This window comes from Wyeomyia smithii, chromosome 2 (assembly GCF_029784165.1).
Source record: "Wyeomyia smithii strain HCP4-BCI-WySm-NY-G18 chromosome 2, ASM2978416v1, whole genome shotgun sequence".
Lineage (NCBI taxonomy): Eukaryota > Metazoa > Arthropoda > Insecta > Diptera > Culicidae > Wyeomyia > Wyeomyia smithii.
Window position 1 is genome coordinate 82942842 of NC_073695.1, and position 16854 is coordinate 82959695.

Below are 16854 nucleotides of genomic sequence, written 5' to 3' on the forward strand. Positions count from 1 at the left end.
GAAAAGTTTCAGCCAAAACAGAAATGGTCGATTAAATTGGTTGCCAGTTTTTTTTGTGGTATTGCGTCAGTAGGATCGTAGCGCTAGCCCCACAATTGTCCTGGACACTAAACAGTTCGCTGTAAAGAATGTCGAGCTCCGAATCGAAATGTAGCTTTGCTTTGCTATGCCTTTGGCGCGCTTACATCACTCATTTTCAATACGGGCTGCGTTGTACGTAACGTAAGAGATGAAGTGTTTTCCTGCTATCATAAGCGATACCGCTTACCGTGCAACACACGTGCTATCAATGGTCTATCCGAGAAAATTTGGATTGTTGTTCATGCCAATTGAAAGACTTTTTGACTTTTAGAGACAAAAAAATTTGTCTGCTTGAGAAAAGTCCCCATGCACTATTTCAGCTCAATTATGCAGCAACCTCTTTCCCAGAATCCAATAGTCACATAATGCCATTTCAGACCGACAGACATTCGAGGCAACCTTCTGTTGCATAGTTTAAAATAGTAAATTTTCTTGACATTTCTTTGCCAGAATAAAGTGTTGTTACTAGACACCTTGTTTTTCGTGGGAGAAATAACAAAGACCGCATGGAAACAAAATGAGCAGGCGACAAAAAAAAAAAGAATAGCGATAAAATTTTCAAAACCAAGGGTTCAAAACTCGGAAAAGCAAATTATTTCTCTCCGGGGTTTCAGTGGTTTGATTTCAGTGGAATTTGTTTAATAAATTCAATCTAGCAACAGACTTGAGTCCGGATAGTCGTTATTTCCTCCGCTCGCACGGGGAACTATGTATTACAAGTCCCTGGCTATGGTCTGAAAGATTACTTTGCCTTTGAAATCGGACATACAGCTTCACTTTTTTGACCGATAGAACAAAATTTTCGATATATAAAAAAAAGTCTTTGATGCCAAATGTCTTGGAAATGCATGGAATGTCGAAATCTGATGTTGTTTCGAAAAAAAAATCAATCGACTTTTTGGGTGTCAGAAAGTTACTGAGCTGAAACGTTTGCAGATTGCTTCAACATCAGATCTCGAAGTTCTATGCATCGAAAAGACATTAGATTTGCAAAATATTCGATTTCGATAACATCATTTCGCCGGTTTTTGTTCATATTTTTTATCGATCATGATACTTTGACCTCTTTGAGGCTCCATTTCCAGATATCCGGTTGAGCTAAAATTTTGCATGGGGCTTTTTCGAGAAGGCGTACTATTTGAGCCTTGCTGCCAAATTAAATTCGAAGGTCAAATTTTTGCCATACATTCCATCGCCCATCGGCACTCCAATGGAAAATCAGGATAATGCTCATGATGGTAAATCATGTCGATCTTTTCCCGAAAAATAAACAAAACCTCCAGTATGTTTTTCGCTCGTAAAATAAATAAAACCCCAGCATCGCATTTCTTTTTCACCACAAATCCTAGTTAAACATATTACACAACTGATTCCCGATGTGCCGGACAAATTCAATGCCAGCTTTATAATCTACCGGAGATTGAAAATTTCTCCCTCACCTTCGCGCGAACAGGTTGCACGCGCCTGTAGCGGGTATTGAAATCTTTTGTACTGGCCTGCCATATAAATCAACCCACCCAGAGTATCGGCCACTCCTTGGGTAGAGCTCCAACATTTACTTCCGTAACGAATCAAAATGCAATTTATTCGCGAGACAGAAATAATCCATTACGTGTAGGTTGGCTTCGAGTGATTTCGAGATGCCGATGATGTAATTAAAAGTGCTCCGCTGTCGCAGCTCAAGTCGTGGCCACCGTTATAGGAGATTAAATCGGTTACGCAGACGTTAGTACCAAGCTTCATTTGTTTTGTCACGAAATTGTTCCGCCATAGGGTTACTACCAACCTAACCTCAACAGAAATAACTTTGAAAGGAAAAGTCAATTAGCAGATTGCGAGATAGTTTCACTCTAATAAATTGAAGCAGAGCGAGAAAGAAATGTACAAATATGGACTCAATCCGAACCAAATCTAACTGTAACAAGAGAGAGGATTTTATGTGGCCACAATAATTATTCCACTACACCCCGTCCATCCGCACCACATCCGCCCCACACCTTTCGCGAATCGTTCGCAGCAGCTCGATCCAGTGCAAACGTTATAAAATCTATGCTTCGCGAATGGAAAAAGAATTACCGGGAAACAAACACACACACAAACACAAATATGGTAGTCGACCGCGCAAAGGCACAAGATAATCGAACATCGGGCACAGTTATGTTTTCTTCATTTCTTCATGCACCTCACTAATGCACATCGGTGTACCCGCCGGCTGCGCGGGTTCCTGCACCAGCAACAGGTTTTTCCGGACTCTTCCGGAGATCCCGCTCAAAAATGTGTGCAGATCATCTTTCTTCCCTTTGCCATATGTTATCGGTTTCGTTATGGTTCCTGCAAGGCACAAGTTCAATTTTCGTACACAGCTTAACACAATACGAACACAACAGAAGTGCGCACAAAGGTGAACCTCTTGAAGAATCGAACGACGAACGCGAACTGAACACAATAACAAAAGAGCGCGGAAAAATCGACTGAAAATTTCACTTGGCAGCTCGGGTTACCGAACGGCAAGTTACGCGTCCGCTAGGCTAGAGTGTTCTGCAAGCACTGCGCGTTCGGTCGGTAGACTACGGTGGATAGAGCCTCACGTGATTTTTTTTTCTGCCGAGTAATACCATAAAAAGCAGAAGTGAGAAATAGCAAAACACAGCGGAAAGCGCAGCGGATTTTCACTGCCACTAACTGGGTACAAATAAATGCTGCACATGCTAGTAGACGGGCTAATCGAGGCATAGAGAAACTTCGATTCGGTAGCCGAGCCGTGTTCTGAATAGAAACAAAAACAATAACAAAAAAAAGTAAACAATTGGTGAGTGTTTACGTGCTTAGAGAGTGGCCTAATTTTCAACGGCATGAATGAATCATGTAGTTTTTTTTTGTATTTGTTATAGCTGGTGTAATGCACAAAGCTTGTTATTCGTCTATTCTGAATAGGAAATCCGTTATTGTGAATTGTGATATCCCTTATTGGCGTCATAAATAGAACCGCAACTAAATCATTTCCCTATTGAAATGAAGTTAAGAAACCAGAAAACGTACTTATTACCAACGTAATTAATTAATTTTAATTGGGTAATTATGTTGTCCCATTTGGATTGTCGAAATAATTAGGGAAAGTAGGAGTACCTACTCTTTGAAAATTATCTATTTTCGTGAGTTTCATTGACTTTTCTCTACGACCTCAATCGAAAATATGTGGACGGAAAATTTATTTCACTAGTCTCAACATTTATCAAAATAAGTCAAAGAAAGTATTCGTTTTTATTCGCACGTATTCTCGGGGTTTGCATGTATGACGTTTAAATTCTCCGCAAGTTTTGTCCAAATTAAATCAATACATAGTCACGAGCACCTTTGTTCTACTCTTTTAACCAAGTTCAATTATAGGATTCCTCGTCAAAGAAAAAAATGAAAAAAACGAACGTCAGGGAAAGTAATAATAATTCTGAAGAATTATAATCAGAATCAAATCAAAAATCACCGTGAAGTGATGTTTTAGAGAAAGTCATTTTTCATTATGCAAAACCTGGCGCCTGGAATGCAAACAAGGAATTAAATAAAGCCACTGCTAAGCCAAAGCAGCGCGTTAGGCACAGACCCCGTACGCTACGTTGCATAGCAATCCGAAATCAAATTATATGCACGAATGACGCTTCGCTGTGCCAGTAAACTGATTCATCACCATACCTCTCCAAACCCGGAGCTCTTCGTTGGAGCACAGAGGAAAACCAATTGACGATCGAGTGCATTTTCACTCCAACACAATGGTCGTGTTGCGGTTTCCATTTCGTGTGCCTTGCAAGCTAGAAGACCTCGAGACACTTACTCAAACCAACAACACGAGCCAAACTGACGGTTCAACAACATCCAGCCCGGCAAACGGGGTTGCAGGAGAAGATGGCGTGGCTCTCGGTGGTTGATTGGTGTGTTGTCAACCTGAAATTATTAGCGTACAAGAGCGATATACTTTGCGCGCTCAGTTTGTGCTACACAAAACTCACTTTCACTCGGCTACAGACAACGATGGACGTGTTGGTTTCTTAAGGAGGGTGACGGCGCAATGCTTAGATGGCAGCGAGGAGATACCGCAGAAAATCAATTTTAATTATATTCGGCCCTGTACTTGGAAAATCAACGGCCAAAAAAATACAATCACGGCCATTGTAAGGGTTTTAAAAATGATTCGAGTCGGTTGTTAATGTTACATTCAACGAATTTTTATTGGCCTATTTGGGCACGTCGTACTAAATCTCAATACTAACGACTGACATCAACAATTCGAACAAAAATAGAGCCATTTTTTAAACCGATTGTTTAAAAAATAGAAAGTAAATTCCAAATTAAATGATCTAATTTCGATGAAGGTTGTTCAGGTTCGACGATGGTGACTAGGGATAAGTGTTAGCCATTGTCTCCACAGCCACCGATCACTAAACCGTAACTCACCATCGTAACATTGCAAGGCGCTGATAGCAAAATGAAAATGCTTCTTTCAGGCCACACACGGCGCAACATACCACCGGCTTGATTGAACTTGATTCGATTTCCGTTTCCTGCTCCACTAAATCGACAACAGTAGCAGCTGTCGGTGCTAATTGTCTTTAGCAAACGAGCGATCGGTCGGTGCGAAAAACTGCTTAAGATTCATCCTTGGAATTGAATTTCAAACCAAGTTATACAACCAACGTTCGGTAGTTACCTAATTGCTAGCGGTTTCTTCTCTATCGGCTCTCGAGTAGAGCTGAAAGATGAAGCAATTAAGACGCATGCATCATCTGCAGCAAACCCGTACAATGTTTTCCATTCAAAGCATCAAAAGAAAACCCGCAGTTACGTCGACGAATTGAAATTCGTCTTATTTTTACCGTGCCAAGTGCATAAACTCTTCAACCGAAAACCACAACAGTGCGGATTAGCATTGACAGCCACTAGGTTTTCGACGTTCAGTCATAGCAGCAGATATGGAAAGGGGAGTTAAAACTAAAGTATCTGATCGATTAAAATTGTTACGAATATTTTGTTGACACACTAAAGAGTACAAAATTTACATTTTAAAAACGACTGTTCGAATAAGTGATCTACTTATTTTATTGTTTAAAAAGTATCGCCATATTTGATTTTTACTAACGCGAAACCGGGTATTTTAAAAAATTCAATATTCTGGCAAAAAACACTGTCTTCGGATACTAATCGAATAAAATCTAATTAATAAGTGTGCAATGCAATTCCAATGCAAAATAAATTCCCATTCGATTGAAAACAGATCTGAAGCAACGATTGCGTAGCCGAGGTTGGGTGAAAGAGGTAGAATTAAAAAGTGAAGTAGTTTCAAAGTGTGACGTAAAGTATATTATATAGTCAGTGGTATGTCCGCCACGAATTAGCAATGCCAGTAATTAAATAATCGTACTTTTCAAAAGCCATTGCATCATAGATTTTAGTGAGTATTCCATTTTTCAAGAAATTAGAACTGTGATTTTTAAACCTTTGTGTACGTGCAATGGTTCTGTTCATCGAGTGTCGGTACTGTACCAAAAAGAAATAATAATAATATTAAATACGGATTTTAAATACTTGCAAATCCAATTAGTAAAGTCAGACATACTAAATATGATATACCAAATCTAGGAGCTCTAAGATCAGATATTTCTAGATCTTTCCTTGAATCCCAACAACAACAATATCGCACGCTTAGCCTTGGGGCTAATAGCCGTCTCGATCAACTAGATTAGTGGAGAGAATTCGTTATCGATACTGTTTTTGGCACATTTTTCCTTGAATCCCATGACTTTCAAATTGATGAACTAATATGTGAAAAAAAATGAAAGACTTTAAAATACGGAAATTCCAAACACGATATTTCTAATCCAAAATTCAGAACCAAACTTCTTCTAAACTTCTAGGTATTTTAAATTCAGGAACTTAAAATTCTTGAATCATAAAAAACAATCTGCATCCAAGAGTTGCAGAAGTGCCAAGTTCAGGAATTGTAAATCCGAAATTCCAAACAATTCGAAATTCAAGGATGGCATACAAAAAACTTTAAGAATCATAAATTCCAAAATTCTGCATTATCAAATATGACGTAGAACGTCAGCCAATTTTAAATTTTAAAATTTGAATTAGAATTTAAGCCTATCAACTGTACGTCTTTACATCAAAGAATAATTATTACGACTCTTGAAGCAGCTTATACCGGAATAGTTCACCTTTCACTCCAAGTTCGGAGAGATGAAAATATTAATATTAAACTCGGTTGAAAAAATTACATGTGATAACTCACGCTGTTGTGCGTGGCCCCAACAGCCTTTCTATGGTATGTTGGTTTTAATCGGATTCACAACTTGTAGTGTATTACTTTGCAATTCAATTCAGAAATACCGCACACACCTGTTTGATTTTGTCTTAAATCCGGAAGTTAAACAATTTTGTACTGAGCAATTCCACAAAAAATGTCCTAGTTTTCATGTTTTTTTTTCAATGATCATTTTATATTTGGTTTAAACATCGCATAGATGTTTTATGAGCAAAAGATGCCATTTGTGCTATTGGTATTTTTTTTTTTTTTTTGAATTACGACTCGGTTTTGAGAAGCTATGTAAAAAAAGTATTGATGATCACAAATATTATTTCAGTCAAAACGATTTTCTTTATTGGTGTGACATCTGCGGCAAAGTTGAATATGATACTTTTGTTCTTCCGAAAAAATATACACTGTAAAAGAAAGTTTGGAAAAAACAAATTATTTTTTTTTTTGATAAATTTTATTTTTTTATTGTTTATTTCTCCAAGCTCAATTAACTATTTTTGGTTACTTTATAATGTGCAGTTTTAATTTAAAAAAATGCCGATTAAAAGTACACTAAAGTCGCTTTTTTAAACCCAGAATCCACGTAAAAAACCCGCGTAAAATAACGAGTAAAAAGCGACCTTAGTGTACATTTTTTTTTGTTATTAAATTTATAATTATATTTTTGTTTTCTTTTTTTTTTCTTTTTCAATACGTTTGTCTAATACGTTTTGTCTCACAGTGTATATTTTTCTCTGGCAGGACAAAATAACTGTCTACACTTTGCTGAAGACGTCCATGATTGGACAGTAGGGTGGGACAAAAAAAGTGTTAGCTTACATTCCCCTTTCGTGTGTTAATGTGTGAATTTTCAGATCGATCGGTAGAACTATATATTTGCGCCCGATTTTTAAAGTTTCCATACGCTTTTATATGGGAAAATCTACTTTTTCAAAACTTATTCTCTAGAGATGTCCAGCTGGCACCTACAAATATATCAATACATGATATTTGTAGAAAATTTCCCTGGGAAAAACTCTTCGAATATCGTAAGGCTCTACGATGCTTGTAGAAAAAAATATTCACTCCAAACTGATTTAATGTCCGACGAACGGCTCAGCATGGAATTTTCCCAGCAACACTGCTACCGCATACTGCTATTGCAAACCTGCTTGAGGATAAGCAATAATTTAGCGAGAAATTAATTTTGAAAGTGTGATTTTCGCCCATAGTATCTTCGAAGAAGCCTCCAATATAAATTTTACATGATAACAAAACAAAATTATTATCTAAAACTTCGCCGAAGACGTAACAGCAATCAAATGAACCATTTGACTCTAAACATATTTGTTATCATCAATACTTTTTCTGCATAGCATTTCTACATAGCTCGTGATGAAATACTACAAGGTATACAGTCCTAGGGTTGTATGAAATGGTGACGTGGGACTAAACACTGTAATTAGGGGATTTTTTGTTACAAAATATACAGAGTCTGCAGACAGAATCAATGTGTTTATTTTCAGCCTCCCCTGGAAATCAATTTTTGGAATATATTCAACAACACTCGAAGAAATATTATTTATATTTGGCGATATTATGCCTTTAGTATTTTTTTTTTGTGCAAAAAAATATGTATTTAACAAGGCACAAGCATATCGTGCTTGTTGAAGAAGCACCAAGAATTTCTCATAATGCGTCAAAGTCAGAATTATCTCTATATCCTCAAAAACCAAATCCAATAATGCTTACGTTATCATAATGAATGGTTTTGTCTTATTTAACTCTAACTAAATCAAATCTATAGTATGGATATTACTTTCAAAATAATATGGAAGCCCTTACAAAGGTTCATCAATTGGAAAACATAAGAAAATATTTTAAACAAAATTCCTAACAAGTTCCAGCAAAAAATCGTAGAAATCCACAATTACATTTTTATTTTTTGCTTGACAATTTTTTCATTTGCCTGCAACTACATTCGCTGTATTACGAAGACAGGAAATATACGTTTATTATGGTAAAGCTTAGAATAATAATATATCATCTAACAATTTTGAAATATAAAAAGAGATTCTGTACGAATCTTACTAAATAAACTAAAAAATCACAAGCATTCGCAGGTTCTTACTCTTCTATAAATGTATATATTTAGGAATTTACTCTTTCGATACTATCCGGTCACGATTATTTAGTGAATATCGAAAATAAAATTAAAAAAATATCCGTTGCAAAAATTTACAATTCTTGTTGAGTAATTCATGGCAATCATATTTATGAAATAAACTTTCAATCACCATCAACAGCAGCATTGTAGTTTTTCCTCAATTGCATACGAATAGAAATGTACGAACAAAAGTGTACCACTGCAATACGAATAGTACTGCTGCAGTACGAATAGAAGAGTACCAATGCAATCATAGACGACGAGAGACCTGCGGTTCTATACTCCACTGGTACTGTTGCTTTTACTGGCATGTTTTCTTTCAAGACATCAGTTTTTATTAGGTTCTACAGTACCTAACACGCAGGTTTAGAGATTGTTCAAGGATGGGTATTGTTTCAAACTTTTAGGAAAACTTTTACCTTCGAGACATCATATTAGTCTAAGCTCATGGAAGCAAAAATGAATTGACCTATTGGGACGGGGAGACTCTGTCAATTTTTATTTCGAAATTGATACAGGAAATATCACAGGGAACGGATGGTGTCCATTCACGTCGTCTGTGCTAGGAATGCTCGCATGTAGTTGGTTCATTATTCGCGTAAATTTGTTATTGAAATTATTATCAATTTTACCGCTTAGCAATGAAATTAGAGTGATAATTAACACATTACAAAATTGTTATACATTTTATCTATCCAACAACATATTGGTTATTGTTATCCATCATGTGGTTATGCTGTTATTAGCGTTTGAAATCTGACGCAATATTTGCCCGTTTCATTTCCAATTTTACAGAATGCATTCCAGTATAGTAAACAAAGACGTGTCCCACGTCAAAAACAATAGCACAAAATGGTATCTTTTTCCCATAGAACCATCAATGTAAAATTTCAAATATATTAAAAATGGATGATTAAAATGGTTGCTCGTTTTTCTATGGAATTGTTCTACTCTATTGAAGTAAACCACACAAAATTGAGCGCGGCCCAACAGCATTCATACTGTATGTTGGTCTAAACCGATACCAAATATGAATAAGGTAATTGAGCTTCCCTAATCAGTCAGCTGAATAGAAAATAAAACGGAAATGACTGAATATAGACGGCTATAAATTAAATATATAATCGCATCATTTATCAAGATGAATCCTGATTCACCGTTACCTCTCCTATTGATCCGCAATACTATTTATTGATTACGTAGTAACAACCATTGATAAGAGCAGTCTGCCTAAGTCAAGCTAATCTAGGACATCAAAATAAACAACAAACTAATAAACTCAAAACCACAGTTGGTCGACCCCTATGACTCACTGTACTTTGATGACGACTTGATATGAAGCAATTCCAAATTTAAGAATTAGGGTATTTGTTCCATTATCTCATTAAGCCGATATTCACGAATAATGCACGAATTAAACACCAAATTTTCACGAAATCATTCAACAAATAAACAAATTATGCTTACGTGCTCTTATGGAATTGCAAAGCATTGTATATTCAGTGAACTTAGCTATATTTATGCTGAATTTTGTAAAGCAAACCATTTTTCAAAACGCTTTCATATCCATCTCAAAACTTAAATCACTGTTCAATTATTCATCTCAAGAGACCCCCATATACATCACACTGTTAATCATGAATGAATCACACTTTCATGAATGAACATAGCCGCCGCAAACCGTCGTAGTAAGTTACCTAGGTATCCGCTGTAGTTGTTTACGTGCACAATTGGTAACCTAGGTAACCACTGCAGTGCTGTCGATTTATGTCAATTATGTCGGAATAATTCAACATTTTCAGTATGATTTTTTCGTATTAACAGAAACGGATTTGGCAACTTTTGATTTTCTTCAACGCAGTGAAAACAGATGATAATAGGGTAGGGAACATATTCTAAGCAGCTTTAGGAACCGCCTGTGTATTCAGACGAAATACTCGAAATGTGTTGGGTGAAACTCAAACAGTAGTATATCAATCTGTTCGCTATCGTTTTCTCTGTCAGAACTTGTTTTCAGATTGTAAAACTAAGTTAGCAAACTTTAACAATCATCAATCAAAGTTACCAATCGAAGGACACTATTCCAATCACCCCGAACCTATTTTAAGCAGTTTCCATCTGTTTAGCAGGCGTTTTTTTCAGCACCCGAAGTGGCTCCTGAATGGCTGCAATATAGGTCGATTTGTTTCAATTGCAATTGTTCACTGATTTCTTTGTGATTAACGGTATTTTTTATATTCGTAAGACAGCTAGACAATCAAAGTTTTCGTTTCCATCATTGAAATTGTCGAAATTTATCAAAATGCAGGAGTTTGAGGTTTTGTTTTCTTCGACCGATTAAAATAGGCGCTACTGCTTAAGCCGTTCCTTACCCTACATACAGTTGAATTTAGGATTTGCAAAAATTTATCTCATGTATTTCTGCTAATTAAAGCTTGTTCTTTCGAAATTTGAGGTGAACATTTTAAAGATTGTAGTATTCGAAGTAAGTGATTTTGTTAGCGATAAAAATAAAAAGTGGTCCGCTAATGATGAAAAAAAAATTGGTTGGCTGCTGAACGAGTCCCGTTGTAGCCGTATAGAGCAATGCGCGGATTTTGTTTTCTGAGGTAGGTGATTGAAATAAATGAGTTTCCGAGCGCAGATGCCCGACTATAACATCAAAATGCCATTTTGAAATCCAAGATGGTGACTTCCGGTTTCTGAATAACAGCGGAAAATGATTAAATACCACCCAATATGGGTATTTCCGGATTTGCGTCACGCATGTTCTAGGAATGCCTTCGGATTCATCCTATTGGTGCGCACCTCGGTGTACTTCTGTATATTTTCAATAGAGTGTTTCACCACTTTTGTTTAGCTGTGGTGTAAGTAGCAAATGTATTAATTTTCCATGAGCGGCAGAAACACAGCACAACACAGCAGAAAGAAGTGTGGTGCAAAAAATTGCTACACGCAAGTGGACAAGAAATGAGTGGTAAATATTTACTCTGCTCTTTCCACATATTGAGGAGAATAAAAAGCCTGGTTTTGTGGAATTTCATATTTTTTGCTCGTCCAAGCTTTAGAACGCAGTAAAAGACGTTTTTGGTGAGATAATCATTATTAAAATTGAAGAAAATATGGTTGAAAGATAACATGTTAATATCTGATACTTATTTAATCCAAGCACGCTGTTTCCAAAGCTGCAAAAACATGATCGAAGTTATTTTGACCCAAAAAATGGTTTTAGAACTATCAAACTCGGTTTTGAAAGTGATCTGAATGGTAATACAAACTCAATGCTCACTCAATTTTTTAAATGTACCTTGAAGCATTTTTTCTCTCAAACTCAATTCAACTTTTCTAAAAAACCGTTTAACAGTTTTGTGCCCGAGGGGTCCACCAATATGAACTAATTAAAGTGGTTTCCTCATTTTTCCACTACTTTCAATCATTTAAACACAAAAGTATGCTTATTTGAAGACCCCATGTCACCAGTGAGTGGGACGGGTTCAGTGAGCTGAACCCTTCGGTGAAATCGTGTGTTTTGGTGACGCAAACAACATGGTAAAACATTCAAAAATTGCAGAAAATCACTTTAAAAAAATATTGAAAAAAAAAACTCTAGAGGTCTCCACAAAAGTGTTTACAAATATCCAGATATAAGTGTTTTCTTCGGCAAGGTTTTTTCTTATAAAATGTGACACAACTGTGCCGAATAAAGTGCATTTCTATATACAAAAATGAGTAACTTAATGAAACAACTGAAGACATTACAGTGCCAGGATCAATTTTTCAGCATAATTTTCATCAGGTTTTTGCAGCTTTGGAATCAGTGTGCCAAGGTAGCAGAACCAAAAAAAAATGTTAACAGTGAAAACTTTAGTGGAATTTCTTTCAGCTTCTTTCCCACAGGTTTTTATCTTTTAGTGCACAAACTTAGCTTACCTTATACGGCGTTTTTAGCAAATGGCAAAAACAATTTTAATCGATTATCAACAGCTTACCTGAAATAAAAACCGATAGAAGAAAATGATTAGCATGTTGTTAAAAATCAATTATCAATGTTACGAACAAAATGGAATCTCCGTTAAACAATGTTGGAGAGTGATGCAGTCGAATAATAAAGAAATTATGACGCACCATTTTAATAGTTTTCCGTTCAAGCTTGAACCCAAGCTCTACTGGAGCAAACGCTTGTTTTAATATTATTCAGAGCAGTGCTCCCATTGCGTCTGTTGTCGAAAGCAATTTCTGCATTAGAATTTCCGGCTGTGCCAGGCTGATAGCAATAATGGTAGCCGAATAAAGCGAACGAAAAAGGGGGCCAAAGCCAGTTGTTTTCCAATTGTACGCTTGTTTTCTTGAGTAGGTAACTTGCTATAACCCGGAGCCTCTGTTTCTGTGTTTCTCGGTTTGGCATTCGATGCGCCAAAGCATATGAACAGTGCGTGCACACGTGGTGCTTAAAAATGGGTTGCTCTAAAAAAAATCAGACGCATGCAGAAATGGGGTAGCACAAATGCCGAAAGATAGGTTGCCGTTCAAGCGCGTTACAGTGGCAAAGCTTAGATTAGAACTTGATAGTGGGTCTTCTGTGCATTACAGGACCTGTTAAACATAATTTTTTTATTTGTTGTATGAGTTGTAAAGTCTTCAAAAAATATGATTGAACATCATACAGAGATATTCGACATAAAAACAATATCGCACGCTAGCCTGGGGGCTAATGCGGTCTCGATAAACTAGATTAGTTGAGAGAATTCGTTATCGATATTGTTTTCGACACATTTTGCATGTTGTAGGATAAGATACACCGTGCCCCAGTGCTGAGTCGAGAAAATTTCCAGCTCGAAAAGTTCCTCGACCTGATCGGGAATCGAACCCGATATCACAACCGTGTGGGAGAGCTAGCCGACCGACATCGCTAACCACAGAACCACGGGGACCACAACAAATAGATATTAGATATTAGAGATATTCGACATCTGAGGAATAAATTTTTAGTGCCACTTCAATAGTGTTACCATGAGAATCGCTCCGCGAAACATTCAGGCAATATGTATGATCCCATCAGCAGAACAATATAGCTTCGAGCGGTTATATTTCCCATACCAACATTTACGACCAATTATTCTTCCGGCGCTAGTGGCTTTCTGAATCAATTATGCTCTCGTCTCATTCGAATTCAGCCTCCGAGATTGCTATTACGTTGGCACCTTTCGCTTTTTTTACCTGCAAAATTTTAACAGTTGACCGCGGGAAGGTCCCACCGTTATTAATGTGCCCGGCAGCGTATTTGGTTAATGTCAAAGCGAGGGGCGGCGAACCTTGCATACAACCTCAGAGCAAATTTTTGCACTTGCATACACCACTAGACCGGTCGATTCGACTGTCACACAGTTTCGCTGGCAGGAAGACTGAAGCTATTTCGTGAAATAACGTTGCTTCATTGAATATCCGTCGCCTGAAGACGAAGGCGTGTCACCTTTGCTTCTCAAGGCATAAATTGATTTGTGGTGCAATTTCTCGATCCGCGATTCCCGATTGCGCAACTTTTTCCGTCTTTTTCTCCATGGGGTTTTATTTATTATCGAGCCAATAAAAACAACATATATTTACGATAAATTAATAGTATCGGCATTCATTCGTTTCATGCGGAAACTATGTTGAAGTAGTTGTAGAGCCTTAATTTGGAGAAAGTGTTTTTATGTAGTCCAAAGTCGCGATTCAGATAAATCAGTGCTGTCTGCAGATAATCCAAAATTGTGAACTGAATATTTTCACCAGTTTCCACAAAATGTATCCTATTTCATGCCACATGATTCATGGTTTTGTTCTGAAAACAAGATTCAATTATTTGCTTTCAGGCCTAGTTTTCTCAATATCCAATTGCTCTATGAATGAAAAGCGGTCGCAGTAATCAGACGGCTCAGTTGAAATAAAATCACACAAACAATTGATTGACGTAGAAACGGTCGTGCAGCGAAATGCGGAAAGATATGAAATTAAGCTAAATGGAAGGGAAACACGGTCGTCGAAAAATATCACAGTTGTGAGGCTATTTTTGGTATATTATGCATATCATGATAATTACTTAATTATCTCGGTACAATTCAATTTCGACCACTTATCACTAGATCATACAGCATACATCTAATAATAACGATAGCAGTGGAACGAACCATGTGTACACGAATCAGCCATGATCTTACCGAATTCAACAAAACGACTGCCGCTTTTTGAAGCGTAGCGTGGGAGGACTACTTTTCTGCAGTCATTAATCATTGAAAGCAAAACACACCGCCCCGTAATAATCTGTCGGCGAGTAAACTCGACCATTTTTCATTTCAATTGGCAAAAATTGAACGAAGCCGTGAAAGAGATTGTCGAAATTCACAATAGTCGACCTCCACGGGGCAGCACAATGTGCTAACATTGCGTTTTTTTTTCGCGAAGCTAACCGAAAGTGTGACAATGTCAAATCCACTAGAGCACTAATTGCCACAGGCGGTGTTTTGCTTTTGTGGAAAACCAAAATGACAGTGTACAAGTAGTGGAGCGAAACTCATTTTTGGGTGTCTTGTTCCGATAAAGCATGTGCTGTCATTAACACCATATCCTCGAGCAATCAGATCAATTGTTAGATTTGAAAGAAATCAGTTAGAAATTAACCGAAAATAACTTTCAGCAAATCGTACAAATAAATAATGCATTTTAGGTACTGCATTTACGGCGTTTAAAAATTACCAAATCATATATGAACTTAAACTTCATCAAATTCTTGAAGATTTCTCACAAAAATAAAAAATAAATAATTTGAAAAGCAATTGAAATAGAAATTGAATTATTTTTATTTGGTTTTTGATGTTTCCGAAACTATTCTGTTTATTTTTGTTCAGTTACTATCTAGTTTTTTTTATTTGTATTTCAATTTATTTCCTTTTTGCTATCGTAATGTCGTGATTTTTACTATACAGGTTTTTTTCGTCTAATTTGACTTTATCTCCTTTTATCGATAATTTTTTAATTCAGTTTTGATTGATTTTTTACAAAATCCCTTTTTCAGATTCTTACCGTTTAGTTTTTGAGTCGAATTGTTGCAAACAGTAAACTATTATCGCAAGTTTTTTACTAAAATCTTGACACACTTAACCGACTGGTTAAAACATGCCCACTCGAAACGAACGGCTCATAATTGATGTTGTTTTTTTTTTTTTGACCCAACGGTCTGCGCTTGGTGGGGCACAGTTGATGGGCCACCACAAGCTCTGTTATGTCCAAAGCCGCAGAAACCGCTTCCTGCACACGCTGGAATTTGATAAAGGTTTTCATTGTTTTTTACACTCTCCGCTTGCGAACCCAACTACCGAAGGTTCTTCGTATCTTCTTTTCGTCGGAATACCAAACTCATCCAAGCTCGGCCATGCTCTGCAACGGACCGTTGCATGAAAATAATTCCTCTGAAATGATATTTCGCAACAGTTGCCCATCATCACAACGGCAGTTACTTAATCAAATATTTTAATTGTCATTTTCAACGTGGTTGGAATGACCGCGGAAAGCTTAAGAAAATAAGTGGCCTGAATTACAAAGGTCCAGTGTTGATTTATTATGCATTCCACCAGTCGACCGACCGACATAATGACCGAGTGGCCTTTTGGGATGCGAAAACTAAAAATTGCAGTTTTCCCGCCGTCGTTGTGGCTCGAGTAAATTAAGCAGCTGCGAGGCCTCCGCGTCATTTTCTTAGCATAAATGCTATGCATCATAATGCAGCCGAACTAATACGCACGCAGGCAAGAGTGCTCGTAGTGTGATATAATATTTCAGTTTCGTTTATTTGAGGGCCCCATCTTCAACGAAAAATCCCGATTACCTAATGTTGCTCATGAATGCATAAGCTGATTTCAAGTGCACTCAACTAATAATTTAACAGATTGGGGGGTTCGAATATACCATACCCATTTTCATTTTCCATTCGACGATCGAATCATCATACGTAACCGGAATGTTCTGGAAATAACACAAAAGTGTAACCATAACGTATCTCCCATCAATTATAAACCGTAAAAATTTTTACACCTTCCATTTTTGTTTCAAAAACACAATCTCCCAAAACCCGTTGCTCATACTTGGCGGAATCCCCGGCGCAGAAAAAAATTAATTGAGCACAAATTACTTACATACATGCTCTGAAAATGAAACAAAATTAGGAGAAGCTCAACGTGAGAGAAGTGTAATTAAACCGGAAGCGCCCATTTTTTCGCGCCACCACTTTGTGCCGCGTACCCGGAACACGCAGTTTCGACCACGAAATTCTACGGTCGAATAA

General features: G+C 37.0%; 1 protein-coding gene across 5 annotated transcripts in view; it reads right to left on the reverse strand.

Moving 5' to 3' along the window:
• Positions 1 to 16854, reverse strand: part of LOC129719469 (WD repeat-containing protein 47) — a 183239-nt gene that overhangs the window by 59432 nt on the left and 106953 nt on the right. Inside the window, exon 1 of one of the 5 annotated variants that reach the window (XM_055670817.1) lies at positions 2158 to 2615. The exons of the other annotated variants lie outside the window; for them this stretch is intronic. The gene's annotated coding sequence lies outside the window, so the exon portion shown is untranslated. Of the gene's footprint in view, positions 1 to 2157; positions 2616 to 16854 lie in introns of those variants that run through there. 5 annotated transcript variants of the gene reach the window in all.